Raw genomic sequence first — 23,352 nt, 5'->3', positions numbered from 1 at the left:
TAACCATTTGAAGGACACATGGCATAACATCCAATTTCTCCTAACCCAGGTGTTCAAGTTTAACCCTTCAAGGTGACCACATAGAAGCAGATAATACTACATCATTCACAGCTGCATTGGTTTTTACATACACAAATGTGGGATGGGGCATATTTCCCTTCCCTATATGTTTATTAAAAGCATGCAAAAAGGGAAAGAAAATAAAATCTCAGTAGCTCACTTCACCTGTATTTATATCTCCATCTGCCCTGTCAGTCCCGTGACTGGCACTGGAGGTCATACGCTGCCCTGGTCTCACCACCACCTCGTATGGCCAGGTGGGCCACATGGGGCCGAGCTGGTCACAGGTGGTCACTGGGTTATGACCCGAGCCACTCGGATACGTGCACACAAGCCTCTCTGCTAGCCCTCAGCCAGCCCCATGACCCCCCACACCAGCACTGGGGCAGGCTGAGAGGTCTGCTTTGATCTGGGTTTTGGCTGAGCAACAACCATGCCAGGCCAACCCATCTCCTCCCAGTCAGGTCCCACACAGTTGCACAGCTCATCACCAAACACACAAGGAAATATTTCTCATGAAGATTGTCTGAAGTAAAATCCCTACCTGCTCTTGCCTCCTTCGAAGACTGTTTTCTGGTAAGGGTTTATCTGATGGTTTGTCCTTGGCTGAAAGACAGAAAAAAACAAAGAACAAATGCTTGTCAAACAGCAGTTTGGTTAGAAAGGATGGAGCACTTCTACATGGGAGGAAAAGATGCATTTTGTGTTTACTTTCATTACTCTCCATTGCATGCAATACCCACTTAAAAACTTCCATAATTCTCTCCACCCAGTTTATCTTACTTTTCCATTCCCCAAACTCTTCACCCTCCAAGAGCAAATGTATTGCTAATTAGGACAGAGGAACAGATTAAGTTAAAACAGGTGGGTCTCCTTGCTGGTGCTGTTGCTTTCCATGCCTCTCTCCAACCCAAAGTCAATCTAAAGCTTTCAGGGAATTCAAGCAAATTTTCATGAACATGGATATAACATGCGTCCCAAAAAAAGATGTATCAGAATTAGAAACCACGTGCGGAAGGATGATCAAAATGATGAAAGACACAGAATAGCTCTTGCAAAAGAGGATGTGCAAAAAGCACATGTGCGTGCCACTGCACCCTCCCACGGACAAGCCTTGCTTTGTGTGTTGTAGATACTATTTTCCTTGTCTGAATTTCCTTTAGTTTGAAAAATAAGCGCCTTTGTTTTAGGAGCAGAGTGACCTGCATCCATCTTCTCTGAAGTTCCTACGTCTGAATTTGTTGTGGTGGAAAAATTATGCATTTTGTTGTCAAGCTGCTGTATTTCCTGGACAAACCTGCTTTGGCTGTGGAAGAGCAGAGACATCGGGAGTCTGCTTGTATGTTTTCTCAGCTACAGAGACTTCTAGAGAACATCTGTGCAATGCAGACATGCTTAGTGGAGTTTATGGTAATATAAAATGATGTTGCATCTAATTGTCTTTAAAGATATTTCTGGGGAACCTGAACAATAAAACTTGCAAAAGTTTCATTGGGCTCACACTATGTTTTATTTGCCTCACTTCTAAGACCTAGCACTACCATCAGGTTTGATCCCATTATTTGGGAGGGATCCTATGGGAAGAAACCATTGTGCACATGTACCATGCTTGGGAGCAGTCCAGGAAAAGCCACTCCAGCCTCTGGTGGAGCAGCCTTTTCACCATCCCCTCAACATGCTGAGAAATATGCCCATGGTTAGTACAACTGACACTGCTGCCAATGGGAAATATTTAGGCCTAAAACCCTCTGTGAAATAAATACCTTGGCATGGGAGCGAGCTTTTTGCACCAGATGGACCCCCTGGTCTCTTGGTAAATCCAGTTCTTAGGCTTTGCCACAAAGAGGCTTAAAATTAATTAGCAGGTTTTTGGTTTGGGTTTTTTTCTTTCTTTTTTTTTTTTTTTTTTTTTTTTTTTTTTTTTTTAAGAGTTCTGTGTACAAGGAGTGTGTGAGAAAGGACATTCATTAGGAGCTTTTCAGTACTTATAGGCCAAGATGAGGATTTGCAGTTTGCAGGAGTGTTCCTTGTATACCTGGCAACTTCAGACTGTTAAATTTCTTAAGCAGATGCCCTGAAGATTAAAACATTCCCTATTTTCCCAGAAAGACAGTCAAGAAGGGGAAAGTTTTCTGATTTTCTAAAGGTGATCACTTTTACCAAAAAGCATCTGCCCCATTTGGTCCCCATTTCTGGAGAGCCGTCATGCAGCAGCACTGGAAGGTTTATAGGTGTTGAGAGCTGATACTTGTGCCATGGAAGAGGACCCTCCCACAAGCAAACCACCACCTTCAGCTACTGAGAGCTGACTCGTCCGCTGCTGACTGTAAACAACTACTGAGGTTGTTCTGCAACAGCACCCACTGTAACTGCTCTGAGAACACAGGTAGATGGTAAGATATCTGGCTAGTTAAGCAAATCACTCAAAAATATCCTTCAAACATTTGCTCCCATATTAATTCATTCCTTGACGTTGGCAGAGTTGTTTTCCAAAGCGTAAACGTTGGTGACGCTTTGGCGGGAGTGGGGTTTTGAACAGGGACATGCAGTTGCCTCCCCTGGCAGCATGGTTTCCAGGAACTGCACTTTTTCCACTCAGAAATAAACCCAGACAAGGTGTCTGCAAGTCCCTGAAAGCCTGCCAGCACAGCTCACTTTTCGGAGTGTTCACCCTTGCCCTAACCTTGCCAGGAGCCAAGTAGAACCACAAACAATTCACAAAAGCATTAATTTAGTAATAATTTTTAAAAACGTAGATAAAGCACTGGGAGGACACATCCACAAGTTAAAGTTTTCATCCACTCTGGGGGACAAGAGAAGATCCCTCAGTGTTGGAAGTGAAGCGCTGTGACACCATTCAACGTTTTTTACCATCTGCAGCACTGTGCTACCTCCCCAGGATCTTGCAGTGCCCATCAGCACATGGGAGAGGAGGAGATGTGTTCAAAAACGTGTATGAGCAATACGGTGCAGCACATGTTGGCATTTCATGGTCTGCCTTCTTTGTCAGAGTTCACACGAGAAGGTTTGTGCTGTCAGGCTGCTGCACTGCAACAACAACAGTGTTTTTCCAGAAAGAAACGTACAACTTTCTGCTGTGTTAGCAATACTATCCCTGGCTTCTTTAGTCTTTAATAAATCCTACAAGTATGAACTGATTTACATATGAGCCTCTAGTGACCAAACCTGAACCAAATTACAGAAGTTTTTCTTAGTCATAAATCCACCTTCCATGGACACGCTGCTGGCTACCAACAATGAGCAAAATCCCTGATTTTGTTAGAAAACTTCCTAAACTCAGTCTTGCCTATATTATGTACTTTTCCCCTCTGTTTTGCCACTCATAATATTTCTGGAGAAATTTCCTTTAGGAAGAGACTGCTGTGAGTGTTTTGCTGATGGTGTTTTGGATCAGCTCTGAGCAGTGCCGAGCAGCACCCTCTTTAAAGCTCTGTCAGCCTGCCCGCTCAGCCATGCTCTCTCCCAGCTAGCTACTCAAGCAGCACCAAAAATGGGAAATTCAAGAAGAGTTAGACTAGTTTAGAATTAGAAATGTTATTCAGGGACTCAAAGAGCCAGAAACACAGGAAATCCTAAGCAAAAATGACATAATTTGTAAAAGGAGAAGTTGTCTGAAGTTGGTAAAGTGGATTGCAAATATCCTGCTATCCCAGGTTTGGTCTGAGATAACAGAGAAACTCACATCTTATCCTTTAAATTAATAGAAATGGAAAATATATCTTTATAGGACTTGAGATTGCACAGATATTTGGAAAGAGAAGTTCACATGAAAAAGCTGGGTTCCCAGGACAGAAATCCTTCCCCACTCCTAATGCCAAGCTGCTAAGAAAAATTTGGGGCAATGGCTATAGCAACCTGAATCATCAATATTACTCCACTGACCCAGTTCTTACTCTCAATTTCCTATTCTATTCTAATAAAGGTGGATTTCATGTACCGTAATCTAAGAATAGCAGGGATGAGGGTATTTGCTGTAAGGAAAGCATAAAGAACATAGTATTACCAGACTAGACTACATACAACTATAACTGTTCAAGTATTAAATCCATTTTTCACCATCAAGAGTGTTATCCAACAGCATGAGAAATACAAGCAGGAGAAAATATTCTCAAGTGAAGGAATTGATGGTCAAAGCCTGAAAGTTTGGTAAAATGCTTTTCCACTTCATGTCCTACAAGCTGTCAGCACTGGGATGGAAAACCACAGATCAGTAATTGCAAAGGACACTTCTTCATTCTTATACTGTCTCTGTCTGTAAGGCAGGAGGATGGCAAGTTAATTAATTATCTCCAGCATCAGTTTACTTGAAGATCTTTTTTTCCAGCAGTGCATCAAAGGAGACTGATAGAAGCCTTGATTAGAGGGATAATGAAGGAAATCTTTAATAGATTATATCATTTCTTGCCCGTCTGCAGCCATTCTCAAACTGGCTGCTTTCACAGGTCTGGGATTCACATCTGGAAAATATCACAAGCATGTAAATCCACCTCAAATGCAAAATTTATGGAAAAATTCAAGTAATTGCATGTTTACCATATTTCTGTCAAAGGTCTGGAAAAAAGATATCAGACCATCTGACTTGCTATAAAGCAGAGATTTTCCATGGGTCCTGTTAGGGTCTCTGACTCCCTGGAGATAATCCATATTTTGAAGCCACATCAGACATGGATAGAGAAAATTTATTAGATAATATAGAGCAGGACGAGAGCAGAGGCAGGAGTAGAGCATATGCTGACGTGGGGGTAAGACAGGCAGTTTGATGTCTACCTTGATATCTGTCCTAGGAAGCCTTTTACTAACAATGACCGTTAGCAGGGGCCACAGTTGAGGTGCTTTACACGATATTTTTTTTTCTTTCTAATCTTGCCTGCTTTCATCTGCAACACAGCATCTTGCTCAGTTCTTACTTCAAGACCAACAGGAGCTCTCTCAGGGCAAAGTTTGTTCCCACTGCGGGAAGGAAACTTTGGTACTGCAGAGTCCAGGCTCTCCATCCCCATCACACCAGTGCCCCATGGTTCATCTCGGCCTTTGAAGTCCCTTAGGGACTTTAATGCCATTTCTCTCTTACCCAGACCACGCACATGCTGCCAAATCTAATAGCGAGGAGAAATGAAGTGTCAGGTTCTGATACACCAACACATCATGCTGATTTCTATCTCACACTGATAAACCCCAAGCCATTCCCAAGAAATACCAGTGGCACATTTAAGCAATTTATTTCTTTTAAGATGACACTGAAGATTCTCCCCTGGTGGTATTTGGTGCTTAATAAACTATTGGCGGCACTAGTTGTGCCGACCCTTGGATGCTCAGGCACCCCAGCACCAACATCTGAAGTGAGAATTTGAAAAAACACTCTGCTAACAAAGGAATTATTAATCTCATAAAAGAAACACAGAGGGAGACCACCATCACCACCTCGCCCATCAGAGCCATGCTGCTCTTTCACATGCATCTCCATAAGGAGGTGACTGGTGACAGCCAACATGGCTTCACTAAGGCCAAATCGTGCCTGATGAATTTGGTGGCCTTCTACAATGTTGGCGAATAAGGGAAGAGCAACCGACATCATCTACCTGGGCTTATGCAAAGCTTTTGACGCTGTCCCATACAACATCCTTGTCTCTAAATTAGACATCCATGGATTTGATGCATGGACCACTCGGTGGGTAAGGAATTGGCTGGGTGGTTGCACTCGAAGGGTTGCTGTCAACAGCTCGATGTCCAAGTGGAGATTGGTGATGATCAGTGTTCCTCAGGGGCCAGTGTTGGGACTGGTGCTCTTTAACATCTTTGTTGGCAACACGGACAGTGGGATTGAGGCACCCTGAGCAAGTTTGGTGATGACACCAAGCTGTGTGGTGCAGTCGACATGCTGGAGGGAAGGGATGTGCCATCCAGAGGGACCTGGACAGGCTGGAGAGGTTGTTCAGCCTGGAGAAGACAAGGCTCCAGGTGAGACCTTATAGCGGCCTTCCAGTACTTAAAGAAGTCCTACAGGAAAGATGGAGAAGGACTCCGTCAAGCGGTGTAGGGATAGGATGAGGGGTAATGATTTTAAACTGAAAGAGGGCAGGTTTAGATTAGATATAAGGAAGAAATTCTTCACTATGAGGGGGGTGAGGCCCTGGCACAGCTGCCCAGAGAAGCTGTGGCTGCCCCCTCCCTGGAAGGGTTCAAGGCCAGGTTGGACGGGGCTTTGGGCAATCTGGGCTAGTGGAAGGTGTCCCTGCCTGTGGCAGGGGGGGTGGAACTAGATGATATTGTAGGTCCCTCCTGGCCCAAACCATTCTACGATCACCCAGCTCTCATCCTGGCAAACAGGTGGCATGGAGAGATGTTCCAGCCCTTGCCCTGGGTTCCTCCTGTCCCCCATGGTCACCAAGGACAGAAGTAAATGATGGCATGCAAGGAAGCAGGAGTAAAGGCAGAGAGGGAGCAGAAAGTGTTTTATGGGGTTAAACGTCCCAGTCTGAAGTAAAGCAATTTCCTTCGGTCTCCTGCCATTTCCTTGTGGAGGCTTATCATCTCCAGCTGGGACAATATAAAGGCCCATTTAATCGAGATCCATTTAACACTGAATCACGCTAACAAGATTACTTAGCCAGGGCTAATTCTGCATTTGCTGAAGTGCAGTATCCAGGGTGAGTAATCTCTGTGTGCTGGTGGCAGGTTCAGAGACAGGTTAGCCACTGGCTTAGCATCACAGACAAAACATGGAAAGTACATGGAAGACCATGACAATGAAATTGCAGCCAATCTAGCCTATCGGGCTATTGCCTTTCCCCTACTCAGTGTTATTTGAGATCAGTGCAGAGAGGGTTTCCTCATTACCCCATAGGATCCTAAAAGGGGAATTATTTTCTTTGTCCTCACAAGCAGCTGAGCAGGCAATACAGCAAAATCCTCTTCAATCATTATCTGTTAAGTGCATGGCATCCTTTTGTGAGTTAAATGACACAGTATTTCTTGCATGGGACTGAATTCAAAAGGTTTTGCCTTCCATCAGGAGATAACTCAAGATTTGAGTGCTAATTGAATACATTTATATGCACACAAGTGATAGGCATTCATACAATTTCTTAAAGTAGATTCTCACCATTCAGTCATTTAAAAATATAGCACTAAGGGCTCTATTATTTATGATTATTAAATCACAAATCTGAGTAGCAAAATACTTCACTCAGGGAAAGTGTGAGGAGGCTATTTCAGAGGAAAATCTCCTTTTTCAGAACTCACAGAACACCACATCATCACAGGAGGATGCTGATAACTAATATTGTTTTACAGCTAAGGCTCTCAAAGTGACTTACTCAGGTAAATGGATTAATCATAATCGTCCCTTCAACTGTTCCCAAATCCTCCAAGTAGTCAGAGTTAAAGTTGACATGTTCTGGTGAAATATACACTTTTTTGTACACATTGACTCATTATGCCATCAGTGTAAGATTTGGGACTTCCCCAGCCATTCCCTTCCTTGCTTTGAGAGGATGGGATTTGTTGTCACTTCAGGAGGGATTAATCTCACCTGGTGTCAGAGGTCCACAAGGCAAGTGTCTATACTTGAGTAAGTCTCTTAAATGCATAAGTGGAGAGAAATTGGAGTGATTTGTCTGACCTATTTTAGGCAACCACCTCAAGATGAGAGCAATTGCCTGCTGGAGGTGCCCATTTCTCTCCATTGACGGTAAATGAGGTCTGAGTGCTCAGTGCAGATGCCAAGACCCGGGCGCCGTCTTGCAAGTCAGGTGAGATAGATCCTATCCAGTGTAATTGCAACCTTTCAAAAGGAGATTCACTCCTTTTTTTTCTTCTTTACTTTTTTTTTCTAGGGAGTTTATTTTAACCATTTGGGGAATTTCTCAAGTTTTCATTTCTGTCCAGTGTCTTTTGGTCTTTCTCTCCATTTTGGTAGAGAATCCTCCAGCTATGGCAATTGGGCTGTTAAAGGGAATAGATTATGGTGACAGAGCCCTGTGCCTTTCCTTCCACAGAACTTAGCAACCAAAGCAATCTGGTTTTGTTTTGCAACTCAACCCAGAGCCTCTTTTGATGTTCTGAGGACTCATCCAGGCAGAGATCTGACTCAAGGGTGGGTCAAACCCATCTCCATAGGCTGGCTGCAAGCTCTTCTGGGGTGGGCAAACACTCCCTTCCACCAGATGAAGAACAAAGCCATGCCAGGTCAGAACAAGAAGACCAGTGACCTCCAGAGATGGCAAGATGACCTCCAGAGGCCACTTCCAACCTCAGCTGTTTCATGATTCTGTGAAAAAGGGAAAGCTCTCCAGGTGCAGTATCTTTGTATCTGGTATGGAGATCCCCAGGCTCAGGGTGCTAGTGGGGGCATGCTTTGCTCCTGATAACACCCAGCCCTTCAGCACAGCTGGGCAGACAGCTCTGGAAAGCTTTATGACAAAGAAAAATTCACCTACGGAGCTGAGTGTCTTTAGGGTATGACAGGAGCTGGGCAAAAGCCTTCAGTATCATAATTTACATTCAGATTTCTAAGCCTACTTGAATCTAGTCCACATCCCATTCTCAGAGAGTGACACTCAGAAAACTAAACACCACTTAGACACAGGCTTTCAGGCCCTGATATGCAAAAGCATGCAAGTGTGTAATGCTACTCCATGTGCCTAATATACACCAATTCCAGGACAAAATTAAATGCTTACATCAGAGCTGGAACCAAGCCCCATGCAATTCTGGCCAAGCACTGAGGTCACTTGTGAAACTGGGATTTCTGATGATATTTTTAACTTTTTTTTTTTTTTTTTGGTAGTCCAGAGCTCAGACCAGACATATGCACCCCTTCCTCCCCTCCATTAAATTCGGGCACTTTAACTGTGCCCACAATATCTGCATACTGGGAAGGTCGTTTGATGGTTATCTCTGTGCAGGGAATTCATATATTTGATGTCCATCACCTCAGTGCCAAGTTGCCTAGAAAATGGCCAACAGATTTTGAAGTTTGTAAAAGAAACGGGCAGGTGTGCATAAGAAGGCCTGTATAAGGCTTGTTTCCTTGAGAAACAAGGTACTCAGTCAAAACATTCAGAAAACCTTCCAGCTGCCCTCATGACTTCATCCTCAACAAATGAAAGCATGAAAATTTAAAGTACAAAAGGGGAATGAAAACTGACTTCAAAAAAATGATCAAGTCACACTGGAAATTCAAGAGACTCCCTTTAGCAGGTGCTCATGGTGTCTCCAGCCATACAAACACAACTCTATCCCAGTTGTATTCCTTCAAACAGCAGTTAACTAGCCAAGAAATTTGACTGCACACAGAGCCCTGTGCCTTGGATGCTATGGGAGGAGCTGAGATTCTTGAATTTAATTTCTGACACAAGCAATGACAACGTACAGTGTCAGGTAATCACCTTCTTGCATCACCTTCTCAGCATGTTCCATTCTGGATTATGGAGCCCAAAATCTCAGGAGGCAGGAGCTGGCTAACTCCTTCCTGCTGCCGTTGAGGCAGCTCGGGTCTTCCTGATCTGGTGGGACACACAATGGAACTGCTGTAGGCATGCAGGAAACCCTGCATACAGGCTCTTCCAGATACGGTGGTTCACACGGATGTTTGAGATATGGGGCCGTGCATAGTCTCAGGGGCTGAGCAATGCAAGAGGCGATGCACCGCACACTTATCAGCACATGCAACGCCTGCACCGCAGGGACTGCAGCCCCTTGTCCTCGCCATGGTGGCAGATATCAGGGGCACACTACCTCTGTCCACACCAACAAGGCAGCACATTGCAATGAATTAGTTTCCAAACATTTTTTCAATTTTAACTTCCTCTAAAAAATATAAAATATCTGGTAAAGGCACAGACGCGCATGTGACAAGTTTAAACCTAAAAGTTTCTTTCCTCAGTTACCTTTTCTGAACCTCTCAAAAATAATCTGCTGGCTGCAGGTTGAAACCTGCTCCATTACTTGTCATCTTGTTTTGATATAATGCCATCATCTCTAATTGGTGGGGCATAAGGGCTTGAAAGACATTAAGTCCTGCCTGCATGTGTGCGAGTGGTTACCGTAGCGTGATAACCATCCCTCCGACGCCTCCCTGCCCGTGTGCCTGCCAGCTGGGCAGCAGTGCCTGACCATGCTCACAGCAACAACAAAGGCAAAGTGTCTCGCTCCAAGCAATAGGACCAAGTAGACTCCATGGGAATCGTTATTAACTTGGCTTTAATTACAAATTAATTTCCTCCTGCATAGCCAGCAATTTCAAGCTCTGTGGAAACTATAAGAAAACAATAGCATGCCATTTCCCAGCAAAAGGAGCATAAACAAACAGACAAAATTCAGAGCTTCATAAGGCTGAGATATTTAAATACCCCAAATGCAACAATCTGAGAAATTTTCCTCAAGCTAAGCAGAAAGCATTCTCTTTTACTTTCCAACTAAATATTTCATTTTTAAGGCCAACCAATTCTACCAAGTTATAAGGAAGACCTAGTGGGTCTTTATAATAGGAACTGCCTGCACCTAAAATATGCAGAGGCTACCACCTCTCTGTAATAAGCTGGTGCTGTAGGTTGCTCACCGGCTCGAGTGTTGCTGAAACCGTACTTAGCAGCTGACAGATTGCAACGAGAACTGGGGGAGCATGAAGGCTTGTTAGCGGCAAGGTTTTCCCAGCTGAGGCTCAGACATGCACTGATTGGCAATTCAGATCACGGAGTTTGTCCCAGTGGAGCCTCCATATGTTTCTTCCCCTGGAGGAGCGATGAATGTCAATTCACCCCTTGGGGTGCGTCAGGCGAAAATCCTCCCGAGGGTGAAACAAGAGCTGACAGCAACCGGCCACAGGTGCCCGACCAACTTTCACGCATCGGCCGATTTTGCTAAGAGTCGGGAAAAAATGAAGCTGTGTTTGTTGCATTTCCATGCACAGTGCTGGTGTACACCTTCCCCTCTCAAAATTAGCAATGTGGAAACATAAATAAGGGTAACACACACTTACATATCATAAAACAGGAAAATGAATGTTTGTGCTGGCAACTTATCAGCAAGCCTGAGATTTCCCCAGAGCTCATGGCAGTACCCTGAAAATACAGTCTGTGATAATCACAGTGAATCGAGAGCTCCATTCTATTCCTTTCTATATGCCCAAACCCATAGCAATATAATTTCCTTCCTCATGTCCATGTCTCATATCAACCACTTCACTTCTTCAGAACATTCTGCCAGTGGCTCTTGACGGGCTTTCTAGATCTTAATTAAGCTTCAAGACACCTCCATGAAGTTGACTAATATAATTAAGTGAATCTTGCAGATGAATAAGCTGAGGAGAGATGAGATCAAACAGCAGAATGAAGGAGGAGCAGTTACCCAGTGGCAAAGTAGGTCACGGGGCCCAGAGACCTCACCCCTGATGCCTTACAAAAATCACTGCCTTTCCCTTCCCATATCTGTAGTTTATTTCTGCTGGAAAGGGTAGTTTGGACCATTGTCTTAACAAGAAAAAGCAGCTGCTTTGGTCAAGAAGGCATCAAGGTAGATCTGCTATCTCTAGCAGTGCCACACAGGGATGTTTCTTGAAAGTATCAAGAGCAGTTGTGCATGGACAAGCAACAGTACATTTTACTATTAATTAAGGTGAGGGGAAGCTGCAGTCACAGAATCATAGAATCACAGAATTGTCTAGATTGGAAAAGACCATGAAGATCATCCAGTCCAATTTATCTAACATTAATAGTTCCCAATTCCACCAGATCCCTCCACGCTATGTCGACCCGACTCTTCAACCCCTCCAGGGATGGGGACTCCCCCCCTGCCCTGGGCAGCCCATTCCAACGCCCAACAGCCCCTTCTGCACAGAAATCCTTCCTCAGAGCCAGCCTGACCCTGCCCTGGGCAGCTTGAGGCCATTCCCTCTGGGCCTGGCGCTGGCTCCTTGGCTCCAGAGACTCATCCCCCCTCTCTGCCCCCTCCTGGCAGGGAGTTGCAGAGGGCCAGGAGGTCTCCCCTCAGCCTCCTCTTCTCCAGACTAAACCCCCCCAGTTCACCCGGCTGCTCCCCAGCAGACCTGTGCTCCAGACCCTGCCCCAGCTCCGTTGCCCTTCTCTGGACACACTTGAGTCATTCAATGGCATTTTTGTCGAGAGGGAGGGGCCAAAACTGAACCCACTCATCGAGGGGCGGCCTCACCAGTGCCGAGCACAGGGCTCAGATCCCTTCCCTGTCCCTACTGGCCACTCTATTGCTGACACAAGCCAGGATGCCATTGGCCTTCTTGGCCACCTGGGCACACTGCTGGCTGCTGTTCAGACGGCTGTCAATCACCCCCCAGGTCCCTCTCTGACTGGCAGTCCAGTGGCTTCTTTCAAAGAAACTTTCTGAAATTACAGTAATTGTATAGATTATATTCAAATCATTCTCAGACTGTCTGGTTATCTCCTAAAAACAATCTCTCATGATATTTCTTTAATTTCAAAGTAAACTGAAAAAATGATTCAAAAGAAAAGTCTGAATCTTGCTATGACCTAAGCATGACTTGTCTCATAAGTTTAAAAGGGTTATTATGGACTTGAAGGTGGCCACGCACCTAAATCCCTCCATGACTAGAGCCTTATTTAGCTAGACCATTCGCTTGGGTCTTTTCCTTGGAAAGCTGATGTTTAGAATGAAATATTGAGGTGTAGTTCATTAGAATAAAGTATTAGGGTGCTACAGGAATAAAATGGAAAATTTCCCAGGTTGGAGTCAAGCTGGATCTGTGATGTCTCATCTTCCTGCAGGCACTCTCATTCAAAAGAGCCTTTCCCAGGAAGTTCTGCACATTCTCAGTGCTTAAAGAGCTCTTGCAAAGGGCTTTTTTTCTTCTGTGTCTGTATCCAAATGAGATTCTGCTGCAATAGCTTAAGTATTGTCGCCACAAATTGGTTGGAAGCTCAGCCCTTAGAGGCATAGGTTCCAACAACATCTTCCGTTCCAAAATTCAATGGCAGAAGCACTTGAGAAGAAACCGCTCATGTAACACTTGTCAATTAGCTTTCGACATGTTCAGGGCTGATGCCCGACTTTGTGCTTGCCCTCCTGACACAAGCATTATGACTGGCAGGGAACAGCCAAGAGGCCACTTGTTCTGGCAGTTCACACCATTGACTTCGCCTCTTCCCATCTGGGATCTGGCCACAGCATCACCTATCACTCTTCCTAAGTCTGCCAGAGGGGGCAAAACCCACACAACTGTGGGAAACTTCACATGACAGCCACAACTTCTCTTTAAAATTGTGTTTCCCAGTGCTGGGACTCTGTGGAAAACTATAAAGTGATGGCAGCTCTTGGGACCTAAGCCATGCTGATTTTTTGTTTTGTTTTGCCTCATCTGTTTCTTTATACTTCTCCGTGTCCCAAGTGACTCTGACATAGGAATTCCTGCTTTTCAGTTTTCTGCTGTACAAGATGTCAGCAGATAACAATCCATGCTTCATTGGTGCTGTTCCATAATTGAAAGAGCCAGCAATATATCAGGCTCGGAGTCTGCAAACCCCATCAATAAGGACTCTATTACCTGGGCATAATTTTCCACTACCCCCTGGATAAGACTTAAGAGGCAGTAGGGTTATATTGCTGAACCCACACTTCACTGCAAACTGTTTAAAATTATGTCTACTAAACTATAGTCTATTGTCACAAATTAGTTTCTCAGACAACCAGCATCTAGCAAAAATGTACTTAATATGCAAAGCTGTCTGTTTAGATCTATCTGTCTTCCAGCAAAGCTACCTCAGGGAAAAGACAACTGTAGTCCAAAATAACGGCACAGGTTTCTTTCCAAGTCAACATACACAGATCTGAACTTTTCTCTAGGAACAAATTTTTCCTGTGCCACAAAGAAGGTTTTTTTGCTTGACTTATCCTGTATTTTCAGCATGTAACAGAGACCCTAACAGCTTCTGCAGTGTGTGAGGACAATGTGAAAATTGTTTGGCCTCTCTTTGTAGATTTAATTCTCTGAGCTTTTCTGTAGCACATTAAGAATCATCGTCCTGGTCCATTTCAACAAAATCCCATCAAGTCCCAAGAGTCTCCCCTTTACATAAATACCAGGGTCTTGAGTTTTAATTACTTTTTGCAAAATCCCCTTATCAGCAGTAGCTTTGACAGACACATGCTATACGTTATCTGGAAACAGAACTGAGATCTCTAACTCCTTCCATGTCTTTAGCCCTTGAAGCTTGTCTCATACCTATTACATATCATGCCCTGCCAGAGTATGGGCTCTAATACCTCAATAGGCAGCTCTTTCCTTCCATAGCTTATTGTTCCAGAGGATCCTTACACCCTTCCTTTGTTGCTGGCACAAATAAATTGCTGATGATTCAGTCACGCTGGCTATATATCTGCGTACCAGGCATCTCCCAAATGTGTTACTTGTTGCACAGAACCCTATTTTCACTCAGTTTTCGGCCTCCACAAATTTCCCTGAAATCCACTGCTTTTGTTATCTAGAGCAAGCAGTTGCCTGTGCAGGTGATATCACTCCTTGCACCATCAAAGGCCTTTTGCAGGCATCCAGTGACACTGCACGGTGCATAAAAGAAGCAGGGCAGCTCGGGTAGCGGTGCCTTTCTGAGGTTCAGTGCACCTACACCTTTTCCATGTTTCTAAGAGTAATTGCAAGAACCAGTTTAAATTGTTAAAAAAGAAGAGCTAGTAACTGTTTAAACTTTACACAAAGGTAATTTTGAGTTTTGGATGGAAGTTCAGATCCTTTAATACATTATCTCAACTGGATCAACCATCCAACAAGTCTAGGAACTGCCTCATAAGACCCAAAGGCAGCATATTTCACCCCAAAATCCTCTGAAATCTGTCAGCTGCACTGCAAGCATGCCAACTATCTGACTTACTGGAGGACCTAATTACAGACTCATTTTAACACCTCCACATTCTTATCCTTGTAACACCCAGTGAGACATGTTGCACTGCCTAGTGAGAACTCTGTTTGGGTTTTCCACCTCCCACACTGTTCCTTAGTCCCGCTCCATCCCTCACCTGCACAGCTGACTTTTCAGCCTCCAGAAATCACTGGAGAGAAGAGCTGTAACCTAAAGCACCTATATTTCTGATCAGCTATTTTCAAAGGCTCAGAGAGCTCCCTTCCTGACCATGCCGATGCCCAAGCCCCGACTGCAGCCCATGCTTGCTGCTTCTATGCGCGGCAGAGCTGTGCCTGCCACGGAGGACATGCACCTACTGACTTTTTGCCGTATGTCCTGGTCTGCTTCAATTCACCTTCACGCCAGAAATGAGGCAGCCAAACTTCATACCACTGAGAACAAAAGCAGGCAGCCAACTAGCCTCAAAGCAAAAGGAAATAAAAGCCCACTAAACCTCATGGTTCAACACATAAACAGAGAGGAGGACCTCCCAGAGTCCTGCGCTTGAATCCAATAACCATCCATAACTACCCCTAAGGATAGTTTCTAAAGAGGGGAGAGCAATAAACAGCACTTCCCCTCTTCATTACACAACTCCAGCAATAACTATGATGAATAGCAACGAACAACTGGGTTTCATTGCTAGATTTCCAGGCTGTGGTGACCAACAATAGAAGCATAATAAAGACAGATGGCAGTGGATTAACTCTTCTTGCAATGTGGCCAGTTCAACTGTGCTCATCCCAACTCAAACGCAGGCAGCCTCGCACCAGCCCTACCCCGGGCAGGCAGAGGCAAGCTCCTTGCCTCTGTATGGGAGCGGTGTTAGGGACGACGGGGATCCGGCATCATGAATATCAGAGGTTTTGTTCAGACCAGAGAGCAGAGCTGAGCAATAAGTGCTAATTCTGGTGTTGTGTTTTGCTTTTAAGCACAGCTGTTAAATATGCAGAAAACTGAGAAGAAATCTAAGTGGATTTTCCACAGAATATTTCAGCTCGTTTTCAACTGATGGTATTAATTGCTTGATTTCCTTTTAATTTGGAAACCTCAAAAAGAAATGCAAAAGAGATTGCTTTTTAAAAGTTGCTACATTTTTCCTTCCAGTTTTGTGTGTTTAGCAAAATAATAAAAATTATTTTGCATTCTTTTTCAGTAGGTTTAATATGGTGGTAATAGGTGCATATTGGACATAATATTAACATCACCGGGAAGTTTTATGTGAGTTCAAACAACAGAGAAGAAATAGGGACTAGGAGGGCTGGGGAGGGAGAGCTGGGTTGTGCTTGCACTGCTTTGCTGTGTGCTAATGTATGAAATTCAGTCTGAGCTTCAGCACTAAACGGGTGCATGCACTGCCAAAATTAGCAGGGGAGGGGTCTTACCACAACTAATTAATTGAGTTTGTAAAACGTTTGGAGACCTTCAGATGGAAGGTGCTAAACAAAGTGAAAATGATCATTATTTCTGCTCAAGTGAAACTGCCAAGCAATGCTACGTCAATCATTCATTGCAAATTCAGGTCTTTCTTCTGTTTATAAGTCCACTGTAACCAAGCTTAATTTCTGCAGATGTATTTGCTATTCAGGAGCATTCGCTGGGTTGAATAATTTTCAGATGGAGTTTTTGGGAAACATGTTTGATTCGCCTATTCATTATCTGTTACTCTGGATGTGTGATGGGCTACACAAGGCAGCATGTTGCTGTTTCCGCTCGCTGCCTGAATGGCAGAAAGTTTATTAGATGGGAGAATAATGAATAACCAATAATGAATACTCTTGTTTTCATGTGAAAACAGATAGGCGTGTGAAAAGCAGCGTGTCTCCCCACTTTCTTGCCAACGGATCCCCATTCACAATAATATTCTCCAATAGAAAAAAGCAAGCAGACTCTTGATTCAGCCAAATATCTGGTCATTCACAAACTCTAGTTTTACCGTCTTACCAGAACCACATACATGCCTGCCTGAAATACAGAGGTGGCTACTCTGGGGTTGACCAGTTGTCTTCACAAACATGAGACAATAAAAAAATTATGCCCTTGTTTTTACAATTAAACAGACACATAGTTTGGGTTTTTTAGTCTCTCCTGGGCATCAGCAATTTCTCCCTACAGTACAGGATAACCCCTGCTCTATGGGGACTTCTCTATAATACCTCATCCTGACAAATCAGTTTGGTCTACGGGTGCCACATCTCTGCTCTGGTGCAAACATCACACTCCTGACAGTGAGCCATGCTGAAGTCTGAATGCACCAACCACCCCAAAACCACATCCCCCTGAAGGCCCCCTCCCTGCTGAAAGATGGAAAGCTCAGATTTACACAGACCTGTTCCCTCATTTCTGTTTTTGCTGACCGCGTGACTCCCAGTTGCATGTAATTATTTTGGTATGCTGGTGTTAATGATGTGTCCAGTTCACTTAGCCTGTTCATCAGTATTGCTGGTCATTTGCTGTTTCTTTGTTTCTTGCCTCCCAAAAGGTCACTACATCATCAGCAAAACCAAGTGCAATTCATCCATTATTTATCAAGCCGGGTTTACTGCTCACCTGTCCCTGATTTCAAGGCCATGCTCCATCCTACATCTCAAACCTACATGCACCTTCAAGCTCACACTTGTGGCATGAAGCACCTACTGGCATAAAGCATTTATTAAACAGAAATCATGAACTGTAAATTAAGCTTGTTGTGTTGCAGACAGGCATTTGGCATCATTTTAAACATCCTGCATTTCTCAATCTCAGGGCCCCAGTCCCATTCCTGCTTTGCCTTCTATTGACTGAAATACTATTTGCAAGTAATCCTATGCAATGAAGGACATGCCTTTTGCTGTTTGGCTCGAGTTGTGGCCTGCTTTAACCCTCCATCAGCACAGGCTGCCTACATCTGTTATTTCCTAGCCTAACCAGTTGCTGAGTGCTCACCAGGGCCTCCTGCATGCAGCCCGATAGCATTATTGACATCTTTCTCTGGAGCAAAATCACAGAATACCATTCCCAGGGGAAACACATGGATATTGTGAAATGCCTTGTGCAAAATCAGGGATGCTCATCACACCTCTGCTCGAGCGCCCCAGGACCTTCCCAACAGGAGTGCCCCCCACGTCAGTCCTGTCCCTGCAGGAGCTGTCTGCAGCCTCACAGGCTCTCCATGACATTGGGGTACAGGTGATGCATAATGTTATCAAAGCTCCATCTGCCTCCGGGGAGTCTTTTAAGTCTCAGCCCCCGAGAAGAGCAATAACCTTAAAAAAACCCACCACATGGGACTTATTACAAAAGGGAAATTCTAACCTACAAATAAAGGCAATAAAGAGGCAGACCTCTGCATCCCAATCACATCTAACACAGCCTCAGAGCAAGCGGAGACATCCTGATTAGCTGCCAAAGGGGTAAAGGCGATGTCAGCGATCCTCATCGTGGACGAGAACTGCAGTTATGCTGGAGAAGAGCCATTGAGCATCGCCGAGGTCACCCCGGGGCAGCACAGCTCTCCTCTAACCTACCCCTGGGGTTCGGCTGATGGTATTTATCATATCTATTGCTCAGCCTGAAAGCCAAGCCAGAAAAGTGGCTCTGAACTGTGCTCCACCAGGAGGGAAGAGGGGAGGAGAGCAATGCCACAGCCACTCTCTGCTCCCCCCTATTTGTCCTGGTTATCAGACTGGAAAAGATCACCAATTACCCTCTTCCCAACCACCACTGCTCCTGCCAACAAAAGATGAAAAGCACATTTATTTCTCTTAAGTGAGATCTTTTTGTGACACATAAGGACCCTTGTATACATGACAATTACTCGTAAAAAATGTCTCTCTGTCTACAGCACATCTGTAAATGGATTTAAGCCCATATAAAGGATGTAAAAATGGCTATAACCTCCCCAGTGCAGCTCCCTGGAAGCTCTCAATGGTGTTTTTTTCACATATATAAAAGCCAACACAGAACAAAAAGGCCTGTCAGCAAAGAAAGGTAGGCTTGCCTTTCTTCACCTAACTAGGGAAACTTAATTTTATTTATTTTTATTGACAATTTCAACAACTATTTCTCAATCATAAAAGTAAAAAGCACAGGCTCAGCTAGTCAGCCCATCATTTCTATTTAGCTTTTTATTTGTGTGAGGAACTCTGGAGGTGCAATATCTTGTTTGCAGAGACACCCTAGTGGCAACATGACATTACTCAAACCACCAAATGAGGCTTGTGCAGACAAGGCAGACTTCTCCTCCGGCACCTCCAGCAGTTTATGGATCTCATCGTGCAACTTGGGGCTCCTCTGTTCCCCCCATCACCCCAGCCTCCCCCATTACTGCTGACTCCTGGCTTTGACATTTAGGGAGGGTGAGCAAAGCTTCATTTAAAAACAAATGCTGTCATTGTCTAGCGGGTAATTATTGACCACTGCATCTTATTATTATTATTTTTACTATTTATTTTTTGACAGATGCCCCCTGGGGTTCTGCCTCGCTGACATTCATCACAAACAGTACTATAAGGCACTGCAGGATGTATCCGTGCCTGAATTATGGACACGCCACTCATCCTTCCCTGGCCCAGGGGTTTCTAAAGGCCAGGTTTGCACAAGTAGTCGGGAGTCAAAGGATGCATGGGGGAAGGGGAGGAACCCACTGGGATTTGCCTGCTAAGTAGTCTGGCTCCCAGATCCCAGCGGAGGCAGTGGGAGCTGGGCACCTACTGTGCAAATCCGCTGGAGGGCTCTGGCTTTGGGTGCCCCGGTCCCTCTGGAAGGCCAGCAGTGCCCTCAGTCTCTCAGCAAGGCCAGCGATGCCCGCAGAGTGCAGCAGTGATCACACTGCGTGGGGCTACGGGCACAGGGGTCCCTTCTCAGGCCATGTACAAAGCAGAGCAAAGATGATCCCTGTCCTGCACCATGCAGGTCAAATCCTTTGACACAACGTGTTAGAGATGGCCAGTTACCATTTCAAAAATGGCAAACGGAGGCTTGCAGGGATACACTGCTTTGGGGCAAGCTCTTATTCACTTCCTGGAGCGAGTCCGTTTGGTCACAGTGGATAATAAAATCAGTGTTATGCTACCTTGGCATCTGTGCATTCACAGGGAAGCGAGAAAGACTCTCCACTCCTATTTGCACTCTTACCCTAACAACAGCACAGGGTGTCAGGTGTCTGCGAGCTAAAGGCTTCCCTGTCTGTGCCATGATATTAAAAGCATATGCAATGAGACTGCACCTTCTGTTCACACTCTGTCAGTAATCCCATGCAGGCAGGTTTGCTGTTAACCTTCCTAATGGAAAGTCTGTTCAATGGCTTGCTGGCTTTGCCTCAGTTAAGTATTATCTGCAAAGATGCAGACTGTTGATTTGTGGGCATCTTCTAAAGTGAGAGCTGCAGAGGCTCAAAAGAAGTGATGCAGCCCAGAGCTGGTGAATGAAGACGATTTGTGCCCAAACGCAGGCCAAGTCAGTTATATATAAGAAGAAATAACTCTCTTTAGCTGGTTTGGGCAGAGGGAAAAAAGACCTCGTCTCAGCTTAATTACAATTTTACTTCCTTCTCTTTCCTCTCTTGCCATCCCCCTGCCCCTCACTCCCTGATAAAATGAGGGTAAAAAGCCCTGCAAATGGCAATATCCAATATTCATTAGTGGCTTGTGAGAGAGACAGAGAGACACAACTCATTACTGGGTTCTTCACCTTTACCCTTGACAATGGTTATTTACATAATAACCTGACCCTTAGGTTACTCTTCATTAACAAACACATGTGCAAACATAGAAGCAGCTGGCTACAACTCATAAATATATATTGTTAACCTTGGCTTAGAAGACTTACTTTCACTTACTAAAGAAAAAAAAAAAAAAAAAGGGAGACACTATTTTGCATAGCTATTATGTTATAACCTCAGTAAATGGTACAAAGAGCCAGAGGCTCGGCGCAGAGCTGGGCACGCTTCAGCAGATGTGTGCTTGAAGGCCACGGCGCTGTGGCCGGTGCAGCTCTCCACATCTGCTCTCCGGTGGATTTGCAAACCAGCTCACTGTGGGTTGTCCCTTCCTGGAGCATCTCCCTCTGCCCTGGGAGGGGGGGGTGAGGCGGAGAGCATCAGTGCTGGGGGAGAGTCAAGCCAGCTCTTCTATTCTCCAAATTGTCCAGTGATACCACCTGAGCTCGACCACGGTGGGATAGCGTGCAACGCTGGGCTGAAGTAGGGAAGGACTCCTCCAGAGAAGCAGGTTTTTCCAGCTAAGGTGAATGGTGCCGTTTAACCCTCCAAGCAAAGTTTCAGACTCCATGTGGAAATATTTCCATGCAAGGTCTCCCAGACCAGGATTTAGAGCTTTTCTTCGTGTTTGTAAAGGCATCTAAAAGAGCTTCTGAGACTCCTATTTCATCATACAGCTCTGGGAGACAACCCTCGTCCCTTGGTCTGACATGGTTGTAATATGTCCCTGTCTTAAGACAGGCAACAGCCCAGAGCAGAGGGAAAGATGCCCTCAAGCTCTCTGGAGGAGGGGCAGGTTTTTGCTCAGATGACTGGTTGTACCAGATGATCTTCAAGGTTTTTTCCAACCTAGTTGATTCTGTGATGGCTCAACAGCATCTTTCTCAAAGGTGACTCCCAAAGCTAAGAAATGTATAATTTTTGATAACATGTTTCCTACAGTTCCTTACCATATTCTCAAAACATAGGCCCCATGACTCTCGTTCAGCCACATGCCTCTGATTTTTCAGCATATACTTCAGTGGTCACACATCAGATGCTCGCAGAAAGACAAGGCACCATCAACACCACTTTAAGGAAAGCAGCTTTCAGTCTGGCCATTTCACGCACATCAACCCAGAGGGGGTCACACAGGTAACTTGCCCCTTTTCTTCCCTGCCCCTGTCTGCAAGCAGGCAGGTGACGGCAGGAGCCTGGTGCTCAGGCTCTACCAGTAATCCAGGAATCAAACATTTTTATAAAGGTGGGCTTTTTTTGTTTGTTTTAAATTGTAGATGTTGTTCAAAAAACCATGTCTGCACCCTCCTGCACGTGGAAATGGTCCGGCAGATTTGTAGGACCATGGATGCTCACCATCAGCTGCTGAGAGAGGCCAGTCGGGATCCCATCACCACCAGCTCCCTGCAGGTGCAGGATGGGCTTCCTGGGCCAGAGTGATATCACCCTGCGTTCAGCTCCTCTCAGCTGTGATATTTACTCTAAGTCATGCCCTGTCCCAGCCTAGATGCCAGAAAGAGGCATTTTGGAGGTTGTGAGTGGAGAGAGCAGCAGCTACGGGTCTGCCTCGAGTTTGACATTTGGGAAACAAAGGAATTGCTTAATGAGAACTTAAATGAGGATAAGGTGCAATTGAAACAGAATTATATCTAGTGTTTACAGAGTACAAATGTTAATTGTGTTTATGTATCAAAACCTGAAATTAACAACTCAACACTGCAAAATCTTGCAAGAAAGCCAAACCCCAGTGTTCCAGGCAGTCTGTATTATCCAGCACAAATCACTCAGAAGCCTTTTTACCTATTCACTCAGTATTTCCAAACCAATTACTAGCTTACAGTTTGCAAAGCAGGCTGACACTTGGGGTTTCAGGCAGGGACTTCCTTCAGTCCCACTACCAATCCAACTATGTTTTAATTTAGTGAAGAGGGAAAGCATATAATTTTTTAGCTCCAGGGAAGCCAGAGGCAATCACAAATATCCCTTGAGCTGAGTCAAATTCTTCAGTTTAAAGAAGCAGCCCATTCTATTGCAATAATTGGACTTTAGTGTCCCTTTCATTTAAAGAAACAATAGCTGATCTGGAGAGCTGATGGCTTGGACACAGGGCGTTTCACCTCTGGGACCCGAGTCACAGACCTAAGTATAATTGGATGAACCCAGAATAGCAAGTGCCTCAGTTGCATGGAAATAATAATAATAGCAGCAACAACAACAACAACAACAACAACAACAATAATAATAATAATAATAATAATAATAATAATAATAATAACCCCCTATAATTGTTGTAATTATTATTATTATTATTATTATTATTATTAGACCAACAGACCAGAGATGCCCCCACAGTTAGGCATTGTTAGCATTCGGATTCTGGATGGTGCTACAACAAGACAGACCCTGCAGGAATACATCTTCAGGTTGATGAAGAAGATACGGGTGAAATTTGGAGCTTTTGGGCAGGGCAAGAGCTGCTGTGACCACCAGTGAAGCTGGACACATAAACCCATACAACATCTCTGCACCACTTCAGAACAAAAAGGAAAAAAATCTCTAGCTGGAAGGATTGGCCAAGAGAGATACCCTTGGAGATTAAATGAGCAGATGGGAACTACTGTCCTAAAATAAGGTTGAGATTACTTATTAGAGAGGAAGCTGGAGAAATTA

General features: G+C 44.6%; 1 long non-coding RNA gene across 1 annotated transcript in view; it reads right to left on the bottom strand.

Annotated features, from left to right (window-relative positions):
* Positions 1 to 600: 600 nt before the first annotated feature.
* LOC113486834 overlaps positions 601 to 23,352 on the bottom strand; it is a 122,873-nt gene continuing 100,121 nt past the window's right edge. The window contains exon 3 of the long non-coding RNA XR_003399663.1: positions 601 to 666. This is a non-coding gene — a long non-coding RNA (uncharacterized LOC113486834). The remainder of the gene's footprint in view (positions 667 to 23,352) is intronic.

This window comes from Athene cunicularia, assembly GCF_003259725.1.
Source record: "Athene cunicularia isolate RWA chromosome 18 unlocalized genomic scaffold, athCun1 chr18_part1, whole genome shotgun sequence".
NCBI classification, from domain to species: Eukaryota; Metazoa; Chordata; class Aves; order Strigiformes; family Strigidae; genus Athene; species Athene cunicularia.
The sequence above is the reverse complement of the archived record's forward strand: the minus strand, read 5'-3'. Positions and strand labels throughout refer to the sequence as shown.